General features: G+C 43.7%; 1 long non-coding RNA gene across 1 annotated transcript; it reads right to left on the reverse strand.

Moving 5' to 3' along the window:
* Nucleotides 1–6,018: 6,018 nt before the first annotated feature.
* LOC123368092 lies at nt 6,019–13,554 on the reverse strand. The gene is made up of 3 exons (XR_006578684.1): nt 13,380–13,554; nt 11,862–11,932; nt 6,019–8,875 (listed from the first exon to the last, which is right to left on the reverse strand). It is a non-coding gene; the product is annotated as an uncharacterized LOC123368092 (long non-coding RNA).
* Between the last annotated feature and the right edge of the window lie 6,505 nt (nt 13,555–20,059).

A 20,059-nucleotide genomic window follows, 5' to 3' on the forward strand; every position in this document is an offset into this window, starting at 1 on the left:
CACACGGTGCAGTCAGTAGGCAACCTGGTCGGTTTTTGGAGGTGGTTTCCAGGATCTGTGTGGGCGGGGGAGATGTGACTTTGCATCGGGGGAGGGCGGTTACAGATCTTATACAGCGGTCCTTGTCCTGGACCGCTGAGTCACGCAGCTGAGGAATCTGTATCCGTCCTCCTCCACCACAAGGTCACATATCCGCCCGCACACAGAATTCCATAAAGAGGGATGGCAGGCTCCGTTGAAAGAAGCATTCCGGCACTGCGGACCGCTCTAGGAGCAGGAGCCTGTCATTCCTTGAGTTTAGAGGCGGTCTTTACATCACCGCACACCCTACCCAGCACAGCCTGCGTCCCAGTTTCAACCCTTTCACGAAAAGTCATGAATAAAGAAACCTTTGTTAAGTAATAATGGGACATGTATTTTATTTTTACACGTGTGCTGGAAGTGGGGGTAATGGGGTGAACGGGGTATGTAACCGAAGAGGAGAGTCAACAGTAACTGGGTAAAGAAACAGGGGCAGGTTCAGCTTCTCTGTAAAGAAACTGAACAGTCACAGGTCACGCTGCTCGCTGGTATTTGAAGAGTTCCTTGTCGCTGTCCCAGGCGCCTGTATAGGGCTTCATGAGCAAGTGCATTAGCGGGCAGGCTGGGTCCCCGAGGATGACTATAGGCATCTGCACATCCACAACAGTTATTTCGTGGTCCGGGAAGAAACTACCTTCCTGCAGGCATCTGAGCAGCCCACAGTTCCTGAAAACACACGCATCATGAACCTTGCCCGGCCACCCGATGTTGATGTTTGTAAAACGTCCCCTATGGTCCCCCAGTGCTTGCAGCACCATTGAAAAGTAGCCCAATTTCTCAGCAGCTGACTGTGGAAGACGTGGACAATAAAGTGCGAGGAGGAGAAAACGGCGATGATCGCAGCAGGCTCCGTGCTTGCAGTGCTGTGGCGTCCGCGCTGTCACTGACCAGAAAAGTGCACGAACAGATTGCCCGCAGGCGCTTTCAAGGAGAGAGGGCGTGATTGACGGTTCAATGATGACAGTTACCCAAAACCACCCTCGACACATTTTTTCCCCCAGCAGGCATTGGGGGCTCTACCCAGCATTCCACTGGCAGCGGGGACTGCGGGAACTGTGGGATAGCTTCCCACAGTGCACCGCTTCCAAAGTCGACGCTGGCCCCATGAATGTGGACTCAGAAATTCGAATTAGTGTATTTAGTATGGATACACAAATTCGACTTCATAAGGTCGAATCCACAAATTCGAACTAAGTTGATTCGAAATAGTCTTGTAGTGTAGACAAGGCCTAAGTAATGTTTTTGAAGGAAAGGGGAATGTGTTCCATCAATACTAAATTTATCACTTATTTATCTGGAGTTTTACTTCACTAGTACTGATGATAAATAATGTATCAAAACCTACTTCCCATGAGAGGGGCCCCATTCAAGTAGAGGGGTTGTCATATTATCAGGGCACTATGGAGAAGCTTGTACAGCTTCTGCTATACCTGGTCTGTGGATAACTGGAGCACTTCAGCCTTCCCTCAGACACTTTTCAGTAAAAATCTTACAAGAAAAACTATTTCCTATAGAAGGCCACACAGTTGGGGCAGATATACGGTTAGCTATAATAGAATGCTTTGTTTCAGTAAGCTTGGAAATATTTCCCACATATTACCACTGAGGTAACAAGGGTTTAAAGAAGTTGCAGAAGGCCCTGCTTTACTCAGCCCTGACAAATATAGCTCCTTCCTACATTACCTAAATTCTTCTTAGTGAACAGAATCTCAGGGAATCATTCAGTTTTTCAATCCGTCTGTGCAGAGTATACTGAATCCCATTCCTAAACATAAGTAAGTGAAAAGCAGCCTCAGTCAGTTTTATTGGTGTCTCATGGGTCCAAACGAATGTTTGAATGAAGAGGTTTTCTTGCCAGGACAAAACAGGCTGTTGACCTGGATATGCTCTATGGTATACACAGGCTGCTTGGACACAACATTTGGCAGCACTCCATGCCTCAGTCACTATCTGATGCAGCAGTCTGACATTAGAAGGGCATGGATCCTCAATCAGTGAAGTGCTACAGGTGGCTCAAATATTTGCTAACATGGATCACATAGCTAGTTATCCTTTGTCTTGTGTGACTGATTGCCAGGCCTCTGGCCAGCAGAGTTGGGGGTATTTCTCTTATTGTTAAGTGTTCTAGTCCATCCCAAACTGCAGAAATGCTATTTCTTTTTTATGACAAGCATATGGATTGACTTCACTTGTCTCCATTATGTACCACCTTTACTATACTCTTAGTTACACAAGCAGTTTAGCAATTCCAGTATAGGAGTGGCTCAGTCCTAGATGTGAAGGGAGTAGTCACATACTCTTGTCCATCTTGTTCAATAAACTATTAGTTCTAAGCCTCTGGCCTTGGGTTTTGGGAACGTCTTCTCCATCACGGTGTTAAATGTTCCATCTTCTTATCTTTCCTGTACCTGCGAAACCATTAATCGAATGTAGCAATTTCGGTTTTGTGCTATCTACCATCATTCATCCCAATCATTGTCTAATAAGTTTAGCAATCATGTATGCTAATTGTAGCTGCAAAGAATGCGGTCTGGGCCTGCTTTTTGCCTTTGTGGTGACCATTTAAATGATCTCTTCTTCTGCTTTTGGGTTTGATTGTCTTATTTACAATCTAATGGGCCACATTTTCTTCTCAGTTATACTGTTCAACAGACATATGCTGGTGTCAATGAAGGAATTTGGCCCACTGTCTTTGCTTCACTTTATAAGGGTAGATCTACAGTTGCAGCAGGGTTTATAGTACAGACACTGAACACCCAGCTAGTACAGGTATAAAAGCAGTGAATACAGGCAAGCAGAGAAGAGACATGCCAAAATCTTATAGCATACATGACTGTCTACACACCCAAGCAGTGCCTCCCGCATATACACTGCTATTTTTAGCAGTTTAGTGTCCTGCTGCGTCCCCACTGTGAGAGCCTTTGCCCACTGCAGTGAAAGACCCCAGCAGTGGAAAAAGGCTCTGGCACAGGAGAGGCAGCCAGGAAAGCCTCCAGCAGTGGGAAGCTGCCAGACCCCTTCTGCGCTGCCATAGGCGGCAGGTTTGTATAATTTTTGGTGGGGCCCAAAATGGTGGTGCCCCCCCGCTCCCGCCCTGTAAGCCGATATAAAATGAAGCTACAACGCGTCAGCGCCACAAGATTACAAGGGTCAATTAAAAGTGGAAAGTCAGAAGCAGCACTTGCCTACTTCAATATACGGTATTATATTTTGTTGCATCTGTTGTGATGAAGTGGGAATGTTCTTAATATTTTCTCTGAATACTGTGTGGGTGCCTCAGTTTCCCCTGCAAGATGCCAACTGAAGGTGTTGGGGACAAAGAGATCAGGTGGCCTCCTTGTCCAGAAGAGACACAGAGGCCAGAGGAGGGAGTGTCAGTTTGGAGCTGGCTGGGGAAATTGGGAGAGACCCAGAACTTGGTTCTGGGCTCCCCACCCCCCAAGATGGACCTGACAGAGGGGTTCTGTTTTCTGTACCAACAAGCTCTGTTTAAACTGTGTTCCCGTCATCTAATAAACCTTCTGTTTTACTGACTGGCTGAGAGTCACATCTGACTGCAGAGTTGGGGTGCAGCGACCTCTGGTTGCCCCAGGACCAGCCTGGGCAGACTCACTTTGGAAAGTGCATGACGTGGAAGGGCATGCTGAATGCTCCGAGGTCAGACCCAGGAAGGTGTAAGCTTCTTGCCCTGGAGACAGTATGCTCCGAGAGAGGAGGCTCCCCCAGAGTCCTGACTGGCTTTGTATGGAGATGTTCCAAAGCATCACAGCATCCCCTTCCACACCGTGCACTTCCCAGAAGTCCGCACAGGCACTGACACTCCCTCCTCCGGCCTTTGTCTCTTTTCCAGGCATTAGGAGGCCACCTGATCTCTCTGTTCTCCAACACCTTCAGTTGGCACCTTGCAGGGGAAACTGATTTGGGAGAAATGAAGTAAAAGCTGCCCAAACCGAGCTTGAGCACTCCTGAATTTTGAGGTGTTCAAATCTGGAAGGCAGGTGCTGGGGGTGGGAGAGGGCTGTGGGCTCCATGGGGGAGCATGGCAGCAACTGTCTGGAGCTGCATGGAGTCAGATACGCTGGTCTGAGTGGCACAGTAAGCAGTTTGGGGGTTGGAGAAGAGGTAGGGAGTTCCGGGGGGCAGTCAAGGGACAAGGAGCAGGGGGAGTTGGATGGGGCAGAGGTTCGAAGGGGCAGTCAGGGGACAGGCAGCAATTGGATAGGCATGGGAGTCTAAGAGGTTTATCAGGGGACAGGTAGGGGGTGCGGTCCTGGGGGGGGGGGAAGTTGGGTGGGGTCTCAGGAGGGGGCAGTTGGGGACAAGGAGAAGGGAGGCTTAGATAGGGGCTGAGGTCCCAAGGGGCAGTTAGGGGCAGGGGTCTCAGGAGGGGGTAATTGGGGAACAAGGACCAGTGGGGCTTAGATAGGGGGTGGAGGTTCTGGGGGGCAGTTGGGGCAGGGATCTGGGGAGGGGGCAATCAGCGGACAGAGGCTGGGATTCAAAGGGCTCTGGGCTGCCTGCAACCGCGGGGAGCCCAGAGCCCTTTAAATCTCAGCCGCGGCTGGGATTTAAAGGGCTCTGGGCTGCCTGCACCCGCGGGGAGCACAGAGCTTTTAAAATCCCAGCCGCGGCCGGGAATCAGAGGGCTCTGGGCTCCCCGCCGCAGCAGGCAGCCCAGAGCCCTCTGATTCCCGGCCGCGGCTGGGATTTAAAAGGCTCTGGGCTGCCCGCCGCAGCAGGCAGCCCAGAGCCCTCTGATTCCCGGCCGCGGCTGGGATTTAAAAGGCTCTGGGCTCCCCGCGGTTGCAGGCAGCCCAGAGCCCTTTAAATCCCAGCCGCGGCCGGGAATCAGAGGGCTCTGGGCTGCCTGCTGCAGCGGGAAGCCCAGAGCCCTCTGATTCCCGGCCGCGGCTGGGATTTAAAAGGCTCTGGGCTGCCCGCCGCGGCGGGGAGCCCAGAGCCCTCTGATTCCCGGCCGCGGCTCGGATTTAAAAGGCTCTGGGCTCCCCGTGGTTGCAGGCAGCCCAGAGCCCTTTAAATCCCAGCCGCGGCCGGGAATCAGAGGGCTCTGGGCTGCCTGCTGCGGCGGGGAGCCCAGAGCCCTCTGATTCCCGGCCGCGGCTGGGATTTAAAAGGCTCTGGGCTCCCCGCCGCAGCGGGAAGCCCAGAGCCCTCTGATTCCCGGCCGCGGCTGGGATTTAAAAGGCTCTGGGCTCCCCGCCGCAGCAGACAGCCCAGAGCCCTCTGATTCCCGGCCGCGGCTGGGATTTAAAGGGCTCTGGGCTCCCCGCCGCAGCGGGAAGCCCAGAGCCCTCTGATTCCCGGCTGCGGCTGGGATTTAAAAGGCTCTGGGCTCCCCGCGTTTGCAGGCAGCCCAGAGCCCTTTAAATCCCAGCCGCGGCTGGGATTTAAATGGCTCTGCGCTCCCCGCGGTTGCAGGCAGCCCAGAGTCCTTTAAATCCCAGCCGCGGCCGGGAATCAGAGGGCTCTGGGCTGTCTGCTGCGGCGGGCAGCCCAGAGCCTTTTAAATCCCAGCCGCCGCCGGGAATAAGAGGGCTCTGGGCTGCCTGCAACCGCGGGGAGCCCAGAGCCTTTTAAATCACCGCCGCTGCTGGGATTTAAAGGGCTCTGGGCTGCCTGCAACCACGGGGAGCCCAGAGCCTTTTAAATGCCAGCCGCCGCCGGGAATCAGAGGGCTCTGGGCTTCCCGCTGCAGCAGGCAGCCCAGAGCCCTCTGATTCCCGGCGGCGGCTGGGATTTAAAGGGCTCTGGGCAGCCCTGGCGGCGGCGGCGGCAGCGGCGGGGGGGCGCTCCAAGCAGGGGAGAAAAAACATTGGTGGGGCAGAGCCCCTGCTTGGGATTTATTCATGGGGCTAAAGCCCCAGAGCCCCATATAAGTCGGCGCCTATGTGCGCTGCTTCCTACTGCCAGAGCCTTTCACTGCCACATGTAGCTACAGGTATCCTATGCACCACTGCAAGAGTAGACAAGGCCTAAAAGATTTATGCCAGGTGTTACTTCATTTCACTGTATGAAGCATTTTAAGATCGCATATAAGAAAGGCACTGTATAAAATAAAATGGCAATGTACTATCACACCATAATCTCAGCTATTGAAAGATCACTGGCATTTCTTTGAACAGCATGAATGAACATAATTGGGTAGGTTTAATATTATCATAATCTATCAGCAAATGTAGCATTTCTATTCATGTATGGATCTATGTGAAAATACCTGGATATTTTAGTTTATTTTTGACTAACATTTACTAATCACAGTACAGAATCTGTTTTACACTGGTATGATGCCACAGAAGACAATGAAATTATTCCAGATTTATACCTGTGTGAATAAAGCAGATTTTGTCTGCATAAAAACATGCTTCCCATAAAAAACACATTTTCAGTCAGTGAATTGCTTTTGTACTGTAACTGGGCTAGCTAGTTGTTAAAATTCAGCCACATCTAAAAATAAATATAGCTAAAGTACAGTTAAGTACTTCTTAATTGTGCAAGGGTCAAACTTTAAGTTAGTGTTTGGATTAAAGCTGTTAAATGTGAGGATGAAGCGAGAATGGTGGATGCTGGCAATATGCTTTTCCATTCAGAAAAGTCTTTAGGCATAGTTAGGATTTTTTGTATGCACTAAAATGCTTTCTGTGGATGGCCCAGCCCCAGACTGAAGCAGTCCCAAACTTGGCAACACAGATCAAACATAGGCAAGTATTCAAGACATGCGAAAAACCCAGAGAGCTTCTGATAAAGAGAGTTAGAAATGAAAACATATGTATCTATTCAAAGGTCAGACATGCCTACCTAAAATGGCAAAGATGTCAGACCATGGTAAATATGAGGTTATGTTAGTGAAAAAAATTTAAATAGTGAAATAGGTTCACTATTCTTCCAATGAGGGAATATTTTCATCGATAAAACAGCTGTGCTCTGCCATCAGTTGCAATCAGAAAAATGGGTTAATTCTGAGAGCTTATTATAATATTTCTAAGAAAAATTCATGAGAAAAAACTAAAATGTTGTTTCAACAAAGAAAATCTAACTCCTGTATTTTACAAAGCTGTACTTGACAATAAAGCTACCCAGTTACATTTGCCCTCTTCAGAGCCCCCCCATAGCCCGTTATCCCCCAGCCCAGAATGTCTTGGATTCAGATACTTAGCATAGTGCTACATACGGAAGCAACAAATGTAACATACTGCCCTTTAAAATGTGAGGAAATATGGTCCTAGGAGCACAAGGAAAGTTAGTAAATCAGGAAGCCCAAATTATGTTTGCAATATAATCAGCCACAATATAGTCACAGAGAGTGCAGGCACTGAGCTGGGTCCCCAGCAATGCTGTCTTCCCCAATGGGTGCAGCGAGGGCTGAGGGTGGCTCTTAGGCTCCAAACTACACCGACGGACCAGTAGAGGACAGGCACGATGAGACTACATATACTACATCCTTTCAAATGGTGGCAGTGCTTTTGTAGTCCCTTAGATCCTCTGGAGGAATTCTGGGTGAGTCAGCAAGAATTCCTCAGGCGGCTCCAGCTGCAGCATGGGTGGCCTCTCTATGCTCCTTCAGAACCAGGCTGTGCATCAGAAGCCACGGGACACACTTGGTCTTCATAATTCTATATTCCTGTCTTAACAAATAGCAATGGTGATATAAATTCGTTGCAGGGAAAACAGAGAAAGAATGTTGGTCTCACAAAAACCCTCTCTCTCCAAGTCAATTATTCACAGGGAGGAAAAAACACAGGGAAGTTCTGCATATTGTGCTGTTGGGGAGCAAATCTGGATATGTTCTTGTTCTGGGGGTTCTGCTGTTGACACAAAGGAGGCTGTGGACAATTGAAAGGAGGCATACACATGAAGTACAGCCAGATCCAATTGACAGTGGAGCATAATGTTCTGCCTGGAGGAACCTACACTGATCTCTCTCAAAATTGGTGAAACTGAACTTGCAAAACTTGAACTCTGCCTGTGCTGCAGAGATTGCCTCCTGGATTATGTGTTGTCACTGGCTGCCTGCTTGCCTATGCGGTCTGTCCTCTCCCTCTGGCCACCAGTGGGGACTCTAATCAGTTACCCAGGGAGAAACATCTGATCACATCTTCTCACCAGCTAATGAGCACAAGCAGTTTCAGTTGGATGGAGACTGCTTAGTTTCTGGTGAGAACAATCCATTCCCCAGTCCATAGGAACACAATCAAAGCACAGACTGGCCACAGTGTCCTGGCCCTGTCCTCAATCCCAGGCAATATTTCAGAATGTTGTATTTCCAGAGATAAGTTAGTCATCATAACTCATTGTGTAGATATGAAAGATCACAACCTCCACTGTAAGCTTATAAAACAGTCATATTAAATCAGTGTCCTTCATAGATTATTAAGTGTGTGTGTGTGGGGGGGTGGAAATTGCCAAATACCTTTTACATTGAAATAAAAGCTCTTTAATTCACCGTGTAAAAACGAGAAATTCACAATGGTGTGACATTTGATGAACACGATGGTGTGACATTTGATGGAGTGAGCAGCAGAATCCTTGCCAGACACAGCGCCATCTTCAACACATGGGCTTGCCGTTTCTGACGTTCTGAGCACACTCTCTCCCCACATTTACTCCTTGCAGCAGGGCGTCGCTAACGTCATCAAGTCCCACCAACGTAATGAAAGGGGAGACAAATCCATAAAGGCCTGCCAAGGCCATGCTTAAAGGCCAGGCAAAAAGGACCAGTATGAACAGCCAGAGCAAACTCCACATCAGATAGAAGCAGGTTGTCTTAAAGCGCTCACTGAAACATTACAAAATAATCTGGATTAGTGCCAAATACATCTGACATTTTTCTTTCTACTCTTTTTCTCTATGCTAAACATATATAGCAAAAAATAAGATTGAGTCAGTAAAGGTGATCCAAATGCAATATAACAATTCTCACTTGGTATCTAAATGATACAAAATAATGGACAACACCCCTCTCTGTAAGCACAGTAACCTGATTTACAGAGCAGTTATTTGTGTGCACATTTCTGTATGTGCCATTTAGGCCTCGGTTCTGAGAAGTTCATTCACACTCCATCATTGGATGAAGAGGTGCTTATGTAAATGCTAAGGGCAAAATTTCAAAACTGGGCTTATAAATCCATATTTGCACACTTAACATTAGATTTAGAGCTCAACTTTTGGGACCTAGCTTTGAAAATCCTGGCCTAAGTAATCAGATACAGATATTACTGAGTTTCCAGAAATAATTATGATTATGCAGAAATGGGGTCTCTCTCTCCTCTTACTGTCTTTTCACCCCTGCTCATCCTTGCTGCTCTTCCAAAAAGCTTAGCCCTCTGCTCTCACAATGAGACATTTTTATTTGGTACATTTCCTTTTATTTTAAAAGCTGTCAAGCTCTCCCTTCTTCCATCACCAACTCCACATACACCTCCTCTCTCCCACCCTCAAAGTCATTCCTTTCATCCTTTCCAGCTGTCAAGAAAAAAACAGTTTTAAAACCACATCTGGGCCGCATCTCTCAGCAGTTTTATCTTTGAGGGGAAAACCGTTCCCAAAATTCAAACCAGTGGAGCCATTGCATGTACACAGCTCCAGCTGCTGGAGCTATGTTTATAACCAGTGTAGTTAAATCTGCTTTAAAGTTGCTATTAAAAAAAAAATTGGTGTCCAGGACTTTGTCCACACTAGCACTCCATCCAATTTTAAAACTGGATTAAATTATTGGGAAAGTTTCTGAGGTGCTCAGAGGCACTTGCTGGGTGGGCTAGCTCAGTTCTGCTCAGCTTTGTTCCTTCTTCCCACCTCTCTGCTGCACAGCTGAGTGGGGACACAGTTTCAAAGTAACAAACAAATTCTTGGGGAAGATGCTTATATTGCATCTGGTCCTCCATACCCATGGTCTCTTCTGGTCTCAGTGATTCTCTTGGCTCCACTCTAAACCCTTACATCCAGAGCTCAACATAGAACTGATTTTGGGTTCACTGGTAGTTCCCAAATATCAGAGGGGTAGCCGTGTTAGTCTGGATCTGTAAAAGCAGAGTCCTATAGACTAACAGACGTATTGGAGCATGAGCTTTCGTGGGTGAATACCCACTTCGTCGGATGCATGGTAGTTCCCAGACATCCAAAAAAAAATGATTTTTTTCCTGAGAAAGTTTCAGAAAGTTTGAAACAAGGTATGGTTGCAGTTTTTTTCAAAATGAGATCTCAGACTTCCCATTCTGCAGGAAATTCCAAAAATTCAATTATTCATTCCCATCTGGAATTAAATTATATTTGAAATTTCACTGAACAAGAATCCCAGATTCCAAACAGCTCTAATTCAGAGGTAGGCATTTGGAATTCACAGTCTGCATGAGGTTCTAATCCTGAGAAGGGATCAGCCCCTCAAAACTCCTATTAGAGCCAATGGGAACAGACAGTGTCTCAAGATCAGGTGTTTAGGGCTGAACCTGCAAACCCTTCCTTATACAAAAAGTCCCACTGGCTTCAGCAAGACTACTTGCATAAGGAAAGATTTTCAGGAGTGGCTCATTAGGTTCTAAGCTCTTCAAGACAGGGATGTACCATTTTGTACAAGTAGCAGTGAACACTTATGATGCTGTCTAAACCAGAGATTATTTTGAAGTCAAAGATCCTTATGTCTGTAATATAGTTTCACCCATAACATATAATTTATGACAAAGCATTTAAGTTCTAACTCCACAACTCTACTAATTCTAACTTTACTTAGGCATCTAAGTCTCAGGGTACGTCTACACTACCCACCGAATCGGCGGGTAGCGATCTATCAGGGATCGATTTATCGTGTGTAGTGTAGATGTGATAAATCGATCCCCGATCACTCTCCGTCGACTCCAGCTCTGCGAGAGGCGGAACCAAAGTCGACGGGGGAGCCGCGGCAGTTGACCCCGCACCATGAAGACATGAGGTAAGTCGAACTAAGATGCATCAACTTCAGCTACGCTATTTTCATAGCTGAAGTTGCGTATCTTAGGTCGATCCCCCCTCAGTGTAGACCAGGCCTCAGACTTAATCACCAAGTCCCACTTTTAGGCACTGCTGGAATCCACAAAACCCCCCACTTAGCTGCCACATAACTCTGTAGGCACCTAAACTCACTTGGCACCTACATTTTTGCAGTAAGAGTTCCCTATGTGCCTATGTTTCTGCCTCTGAACAAATGGGCTACTGCCTCCCAGTCTAGATGCCCAGGTGCTTATCTCCCACCTTTTCCTCTTCAGGCAGAGGGGAGAACTGAAATCAGGGTCTCCCACAGCCAGGTGAGTACCCTAACCACTGGGCTAAGGATTATAAGGGAGTTCCTCCTCTTTTGTCCCTGCCCACTCCCTCCAGCAATTTTGTGTGGAGTTAGGCAGCTTCTGAACATGCAGGTCCTAGAGGCAAAGTAGGTGGCCAAATGCCTATTTTCCCTGGTTTGTGGATCACAGTCAGAGATAGACACCTCCCTGCAGCCTGGACTTAGGCGCATCTCATGTCCATGAGGAGGCACGGCTTAGAGTACATGCCTCTCATTGGCAGCTCCCATTACCTACCTTACGGAGAGACTTACCTAGAGTGCTGGGTTTTGTGGATTGCATTCTAAGGCACCTATCTCTTCCCAGGCACTGTAGAGGGAGGGCCTAACAGATTGCATTGTTGTACCAGTGACTTTTCAGGCACTGAAAAGTTAGACATTGTGGTGCTCAGCATCATAAAGCCTAAGTTCCTTTGTGGATCTGGGCCTTAGAAACAAAACAAGAAGTCCTTACCTTCCATCAGACTTCTGAGATTTCTCACCCTTTTCAAGCATTGATGATCAGACAAGCGCCACCTGAAGACACTATGACAAGACAGTCAGAATACTGTAAATGCCTTCAGCAAAAAATGAACTTACTATACCTGGAATATTGCATTCAGTTCTGGGCACCCAAATACCAGAAAGATATAAATCAATTGGAGGGGGTTCAAATAACAGCAACAAAAATTATTACTGTGCTTGTAAGAAAGAAATCCCATTGAAATCTGTGAAAACACACTCACTAGCTTCAATAAGATTTGGATCAGGCCCTAAAAGCGCTTTGCTACCAGAAGATTAAGAGAGAGGGGGAGAGATAACTAACTATAGGTAACTAAAGAGGTTAAACATTAACAACTGAGAAACATTTATTTAGAGTGATATACACCATGTAGTTATTTACCGTGATTAATGAATGAATTTACTCTGGCATTTAATTATGTATCATTGTAGATCTTATAAGTGTATTACTTAGGTTGGCATTTTCAAAGGATGCTAAGGGATTTAGGCATAAATCCACTGAAATTCAATAGGCATTGGGCTTCTAACTCCTTTGGGTTACTTGGTTGTCTCTGACTGAGAGACTGTTTTGTTGATCAGATGCAGTAATACCATAACAACAAGCAGTGGGTGAAATTCAATAAATAGATCAAATAAACAACAGGGTGAATATTAAGGATGTCTAAAAAAATCAATCAGACGGGGAAACTGTCTCCCGAGCATTGGCCTGCTAAACCCAGGGTTGTGAGTTCAATCCTTGAGGGGGCCACTTAGGGATCTGGGGCAAAAATTGGTCCTGCTAGTGAAGGCAGGGGGCTGGACTTGATGACCTTTCAAGGTCCCTTCCAGTTCTAGGAGATTGGTATATCTCCAATTATTATTATTATTATAAAGAAAATGGAAGAAGTCTCTACCACTTGAGACCTTTAAAGCAAGGCTAGAACACATTGTACTTTAAATAATAGTTCTACAGTGGCAAATGGCCTGATTCTGTGGTTAAAGTTAGTAACTATCTACTAATATAACCCTTATCATTATCATCTCCCCATTATTCAATGGATTTTATCTTCCCCAAGTCCCTGTGAGTTAGGGAAGTTCTAGACCCATTTTACAGATGAGGCACTAAAGAATAGGACAGATTAAGTTGATTTATGTGAGGTTGCACAGGAAGCTGTTGTCTAAGCTGGGAATAACCAGATCTCCTGAATCTGAGGCCAAGTCCAATACCCTTCCCACTAGACCATCCTTTCTCCCCAAAGAATATGAGAATGGGGTATCAAATAGCTGTGGTGAGAAAGGGCAGGCCAGATTCTCCAAAATGATCTGTGAGAGTGGGCTTTGGTATCTGTAGGGTCTTGCTGGTTTCAGGGGTTCTCTGCACAGGTATGTTTGCCCACATGGATCAGCTTGCAGGAGTAGGGCCCTACTTTAAAAGTTAAATACTTTGACTATATACTGTAACAGCAGAAAAATAGATCAGTAAAAGGCCTACCTTAAGACAGAGAGATTTCTGCAGTCTCTTAATGAAAAGTCACTCTGATCCAGGAATTCACTGACGCATAAACACACAAGCAAGTCGAATATCACAAGGACCTTGCAAAATCCCTTGTTTTCCCTTATGCAACTTGACTGAGCATGATCCTACAAAGGGGTGTAAAAACATCACTACTTCCAAAGCAACTGAAGTGATGTCACAAACAGGCTTATGACTTAATGAAGGGAATAGGCAGCAGGAGCAGATGAACTCTAAAGGAAAAAAGCTCTTGGTTTGCATGATAATATCCCTAGTTGTTTAAAGCAGGAGAGGTGAAGAAAGAAAAGCTAAATGCTATATATGTGGACTTGTCTTGGAATAGAATGTTTAATAAAGCTCGCTGTGAGTTTATTGTTTTTTTAATATTCATTTTTATATATTGCCTTTGCCTTGTACAGTCCTGGGTGCTATACCTAGCTCAGAAATAGATATCCTATGTGCCCTTGGGTAAGCCACTTAGACTCTCTGGGCCAGACTCTACCTCGCACTAAGGCCCCTTTGCACTGCTTAGGGAAGATATAAGACTCCCTGAGTAATACCCCCCAGTGCAGAACACTCCTGTCCTTGGCACAGAGCTGGCTCTATGCCACCTCCACAACAGCCTCCCAGGAATGATCTGGGAGTGGAAGTGCAGGAGATGTGAGCCAGAGGAAGGAGGTGGTGGACTGGGGTGTAGTGAGGCAGAGCTGCACTGTGGCAATTCTGAACCCCTACAACAACACATAGAGACTATTGCAACTTGTACAGTAGTTAGGTCTGTCCTAGCTTGCATGGAGGAGTTGCACTGACCCCCATAGGGGAGGCACAAGCAGCTTCCCCTCTGTCACTTATGCTGGTGTGACGTCATACATACACTTTTATAACTACAACTGGAAATTCAGTAAACTAAAGGAGGTGATGATAATGGGGCGAGGGGAAATGATGGAAGAGAATAAAAGAAAAAAAATCAAATAAATAAGTGAAATCGCCAAAGGAAAGAAGCCAGCCAAAGGACAACCAAATCTTACAGGAAAGAGTAATAGGAGATATAAATAATAATAAGGAAAGGTGAGTGTTAAATAACAAAAAACAAACAAAAAACATCCAGAAATGTAAAAGAAAAAAGACAAGGAAAATAAATTGAGAAAGAAAAAGTAGAATAGGAAAGAAGAAAGTAAAGGAAAAGAAAGGGAAGAATAACTAAAAGTCAATCTGGCAAACATGCATGATGTATCTTTACTCACAGGAGCAGTTCCATTGAACAATAGGGTGATTTTGGCAGCTTCATTTCAGTTTAGAGTTGTAAACATCCTCTAATTTGTACCCAAGGTTGATCGAGAGGAAAAGAACCACAGGGAACCATTCTAGATCCTTTGAAAAGCTCCTTCAGCACTCTAACTCTGAGCCTGGCTGAGTTCCAGGAGGGTTTGTGGCAATGTCACAGACATAGCCTTGACATTAGTAGTGCCCAATAATACAGAGAAAGCATGTAATTGAAGTAGCAGTGAAGAGGGAAATAATCAGTGCTTCAAAATCCCCAGGACAAAACAACTTTGATTGTATCAATCATATATTCACTTTGCAATGTACAAATCTCTCTGATACACTTCAGAGTCCATTTTACTAGTTAATGCTATTGCTGTACCTAGATCGGAAACAGACATGACAGAGTTTCTATAGTTATGATTGGGAGGCAAATTTCATTACACTCGTGTTCAGTTGCTTATTTCTTTCCAAAAAATGACCCTGGAATTGATATTTCAAAAGGTAGTTGGGACACTCAGCCTCTACCGTCTCCCTAGAAGGGACTTGTCCATTGCACTTTCTGTTTACAGGCGGAAAGCGCAATGGACAAGCACCTTCCAGGAGGACACAGCCAAGGAGATGTCATTTTGACTTTCCCATCGAAAATTTAGATTTTGTGAAGGAGGGGGAAAGAAAATAATTTGGACAGACCCCCTTGTAGGTGTACATTAGGATTAGAGCTAGGCAAATCATTGAATTTTTGGTTCACTGGCAGTTTCAAAAAATAAAAATTCAAAACAAAATTTGAAAATTCCAAAACATTTTGGCAAATGGAATGAGTTCATTTGAGGTCAAACAAAACATTTCAGTGCACCCAGACCTTTTGTTTGCAAGTATTTTTGAACAGCTAGATTCACAAAACACCAGGAGGAGGGTGGTGGTGCTGGTGATAGATGTTCTCCTGGGCATTCTCCTGAAATGTGGGAGATCCCTGCTCAAAGGACCAATTTTTATACAGCTTTAAGAGGAGATACTGAGACTTAACCCCAGAACATCCCGTAGGCCAGAGGTTAGCTCACTTGCAATATAGGAGATGCAAGTCTCTGCGTCAAGCAGAGGGGGGCATTGAATCTCTGATCTCCCCTATCCCAGCTGTAAGTTATATAGGGGCACCACCAGCAGCCCCATTTTGTAATGGGGTCCTCAGTCCCCAACACAAAAAAATTGGATGAAACTATTCCATAAATTGGCCACAAATTAGCTAAATCATTTGCTGAAAAAAAATCATTTTTTTTGGTGAATTTACTATTCACCAGAAAAAAATGGCACAGCTCTAATTATGATACAATCTATAATTACATGGTCACATACTATTTTTATCTCAGGACCCTTACTTCATTCAGTGTATAAAGAAAGAATAGCTATGCACTATTTTGTTTTATCCTTATCATCCAGTGTGTCCCACACTATTCCAATCCTGCTCTGAAGACAGATTATTTCCTTATAAGAATTCTGTGACACTTATTACAGATGAGTGAATAATTGATTTTTTTCAGTTTGGTGGCTGAATGGAAAAATAAAAAAAAATCTTTTCAGGTCAAAATGAAACATTTTGTTTGATGCAAAAGAAAATTTTTATTTAATTTTTGTGGGGGGCATTTGCATATATTTTATTTTATTTTTGGAGGCAAGAAAGTATTTTTGAAATTATTTTACAAATAATTTCAGTCAACCCAAAACTGCATCTTTCAGCAAATAAACTATTTGTCTGAAAAAAATTTGCCCAGATCTACTCATCAGTATAGTGTGAGTGCTAAACATTAATAGATTTCTTTTCAGAACACCCCAGTCAGAGGAAGGAATATTATTTATACTCATTTTACAGATGGAGAAACTGTAGCACAGAGTAATGGTCCAAAGCAGAACTGGCCAGGAATTTTTTGACAAAATAATTTGTCATCAGAAAATGTTAATTCATTGAATCAGAAATTTTGCAGAAGCATACTGGTTTCAATTAAAATTTCATTGAGAATGTCTCTCAAGTCCAGGTTGGAACTTCTGGTCAAATAGCAACTAGTCCAGAGGTTAGGGCTGTAGGAAAACCAGATCCAAGTCACTACAAGGCACTAGAACATGGGTCCCCCACATCCTTAACCATCGGGCAATTGGCTTTCAGAGGTGGTGGTGGTGGTGGGCCCGTGTCTCTAAGAGATTACTGGACATGCATGGGTAAGCATATAGCCAATTTCACCCTGCCATGTAATGAATACCCCATTCAGTAACATTCAACTAATGTCCGCTGCAGCAGGAACAGAGAAGCTCTTATAAACCCAAAGATAACGTTCCATATAAATGTTCACTGTAACAAAAATATGAGAGGAGATATCCAGCAAAGATAGGCTATATAAAGACAGAATGAAAACTTTTAGAACACTCGGTTCCATAAATTTTAGCATGTCTTTAAAGATTCTTGACAACTGGTTGGATAATGTTTCAAGCTTACAGTTTAGTGTATCATAAAATAAGAAAATGGAAAAGCAAAAGAAACTTTAATGTCTGTATTTATGACAACTGATTTATGAATATACTTGAAATTAATATTTCAGTGTAGCAAACTCTCAAACAAAGTTGCCATCATAAATATGCCTAGTAAATTAGCATTAAACAAAATGGTAAAGTGGAAAGAAAGCTAATGACTACTATAAACAATTAAGCTATGCATCAATGTAAATATATACATGGATGAATAAATACGAAAATGAAACAGTGATCTGACAAGAACGCCCAATCTAACTTTCACATATTTTATAACGAGGCCAAATAAAATTCAGGAGCCAAACATTCTCCCAAACAGGGTTAAAATGCAGATTCCCATCTTTCCAAATGTGGGCATCTCTTGATTAGGCCCATTAGACTGATTTGAGCTCTGGGACAATGTTTTCAAATGTGGGTGCCCACAGTTTGGAACTCAAGTTTTGAGGTGGCCGTTAACGTGGCCATTAATCCTAACATTTATTTGAGGTTTAGGTCTAGAGTTTCAGTTCTGGCTTCCCTCTCATTTCAATTCATGTACACAAATAAGTAAAGACAGCATCATAACTCATTGCGGAAACAGGAAGAATGGTTTTAAAAGACAAACAGCAGCATTGCTATAGTTTCCTTCAGAGATTATCAAGTGCCATTTATACATTATCTAAGAACCAAACAACTTTTGTACTGAAATGCAAACATTTTAAGGTTAATAGAATAACTCTGAAATCCAGTGCAGTACACAATAAAATGCTTGTCAGTTGTAATTCTGTCTTTATTGCTCAGCAAAGGGGCTTGCCATTTTGTACATTCTTAGCACACTGTCTCCCCAAATTTACTCCCCTCAGTAGTGCTTCACTGAAGTCATCCAGTCCTATTAAGGTAGTGAGAGGGGAGAGGAATCCATAGAGGCCACCCAAGGCAATGCTTAAGGGCCAGCCAAAAAACACCAGGACAATGAGCCAAAATATTCCCCACATTATGCAGCTGCAATCTGCCATCTTGAACCTAGTGAGACAGTTAGAAAATAGGAGTTAATTTGGGCAGGTTCTGTTAAAAGATATTTTATTTATATATTACTTCCTAAGAAAAATTCCTATTCAGAAAAAAAAAGTTGTTTCAGCAAAGCAAATCTAACTCCTATATTTTACAAAACAATTTAATGCAATACAGTTCTCAAGTCACATGTGTAGCCTTGGGTGAAACAAAAGTTATATTAGAACCATTCTCTCCCAGGCCAGAATGTTTTGAATTCAGATATTTATCTATATAGAACTATGCTAAGTAGCAAGTGTGGGATATTGGCTTTTAAACTACAAGAAAATATGACTCCAGATAAGGAACATAATGAAGATTAGTAAGGCAGGAAGACTATATGATGTTAACAGCATAAAGAAATCCAGGTCTTATTCACAGGCACTCTGAGGGTGCACATAACCTCTCAGGACACCAACAGGCAATGCTGAATGAGGTCAACTCCTGCTGCTTGTTGACTGCCTTGGGAGGTACAGTGTGTACACAACTAGAACCAACTCTGCTCAATCTCAGTACCTGCTGGCCCCTTTCACTGCCACTTCCTCTGGGATCCCAACACTGGGAGTATGTGATTTCTTTGACAGCCCAATAAAGTCGGGGCCAGAACCACCATAATAGTTGTTTCCCCCGCCCCCCTCAACTGAGACAGACATACGTTGTGAGCTGTCAGGATCCTTTATTTTTGTCTTGCTCTTTCTACCAGCAGCCTGGGAAAACATTAAGACTATACATCCTAAAATATTACACAACCCTAAATGCATCTTGGTGCATCCTGCTATACTTGTGAGGACTCCAGTTGCTATTTGGTGGTGATTGTCACCTTTATGTTCCTGTAGGTTACATAAAGGATTCCTCATAAAAGTTTTTTCTCCCCAAAAAGGTTTTCTTTGGACTACTTTTAATGTTATATGTTAATTCAAATATGTTAAAATGTGGAAATGAACAGTTTGGGCATCCAGACAACCTTAAATCTGTTCTGTAGTGGCACCGTTAGGAGAAAAGAAAAAAATTGAATGCATCTTTCAAAATCAATGTACCGTAATCTAATTTGGGACCACAAGCACTAAAATGTCTTAATCAAAATCATATGCTTTTTGGATGGTGTCACTACAGGATAGAGTTAAGGTGTTTCAGTGTGCCCTAACTGTTAATGTCCGTACCTTAACATATTTGGATTGAAGTTTAATAATAATTCTTAATTTCCTGAGTTTAAAATGCCAGCTTTTGGGACAATTAAAATAAAATAAAAATAAATTAATGGAGATATACCTACCTCCTAGAACTGGAAGGGACCCCAAATGGTCATTGAGTGCAGCACGCTACCTTCACTAGCAGGACCAAGTACTGATTTTGCCCCAGATTCCTAAGTGGCCCCTTCAAGGATTGAACTCACAACCCTGGGTTTAGCAGGCCAATGCTCAAACCACTGAGCTATTCCTCCCAATGTGTTATTTTATCCTAAATTACTGCTATGTATTTTCAACCTTAATTTCATTTTCATGTAGTCTTTATCAGGAAATTAATATTGTTAATCATTAAAGCTGGGCAAAGAAATTTCAACAGAATAATTTTTCATCAGAAAATGGAGTTTTGCCAAAATCAAAATGTTTCACTGGAATGTCAACTAAGAATTTTCAACAAGAAAATGTTAAAATGAATTATTTTGACTTGTTTCATTTCAATATGGTTGAAATGTTTGGTTTTGATAATGTACAAATGTTTGTTTTTTTACTCTTTTTGTTCCATTTCATTTTAATATAACATTTATATATATAAATTTAGTATTTAATATTTTATATTAAGTTTCAACTTTATCTAAATGAAATGTTCCAAAGTAAAAAAAAGTTGGA

The sequence above is a fragment of the Mauremys mutica genome, chromosome 4 (assembly GCF_020497125.1).
Source record: "Mauremys mutica isolate MM-2020 ecotype Southern chromosome 4, ASM2049712v1, whole genome shotgun sequence".
Classification (NCBI taxonomy): domain Eukaryota; kingdom Metazoa; phylum Chordata; order Testudines; family Geoemydidae; genus Mauremys; species Mauremys mutica.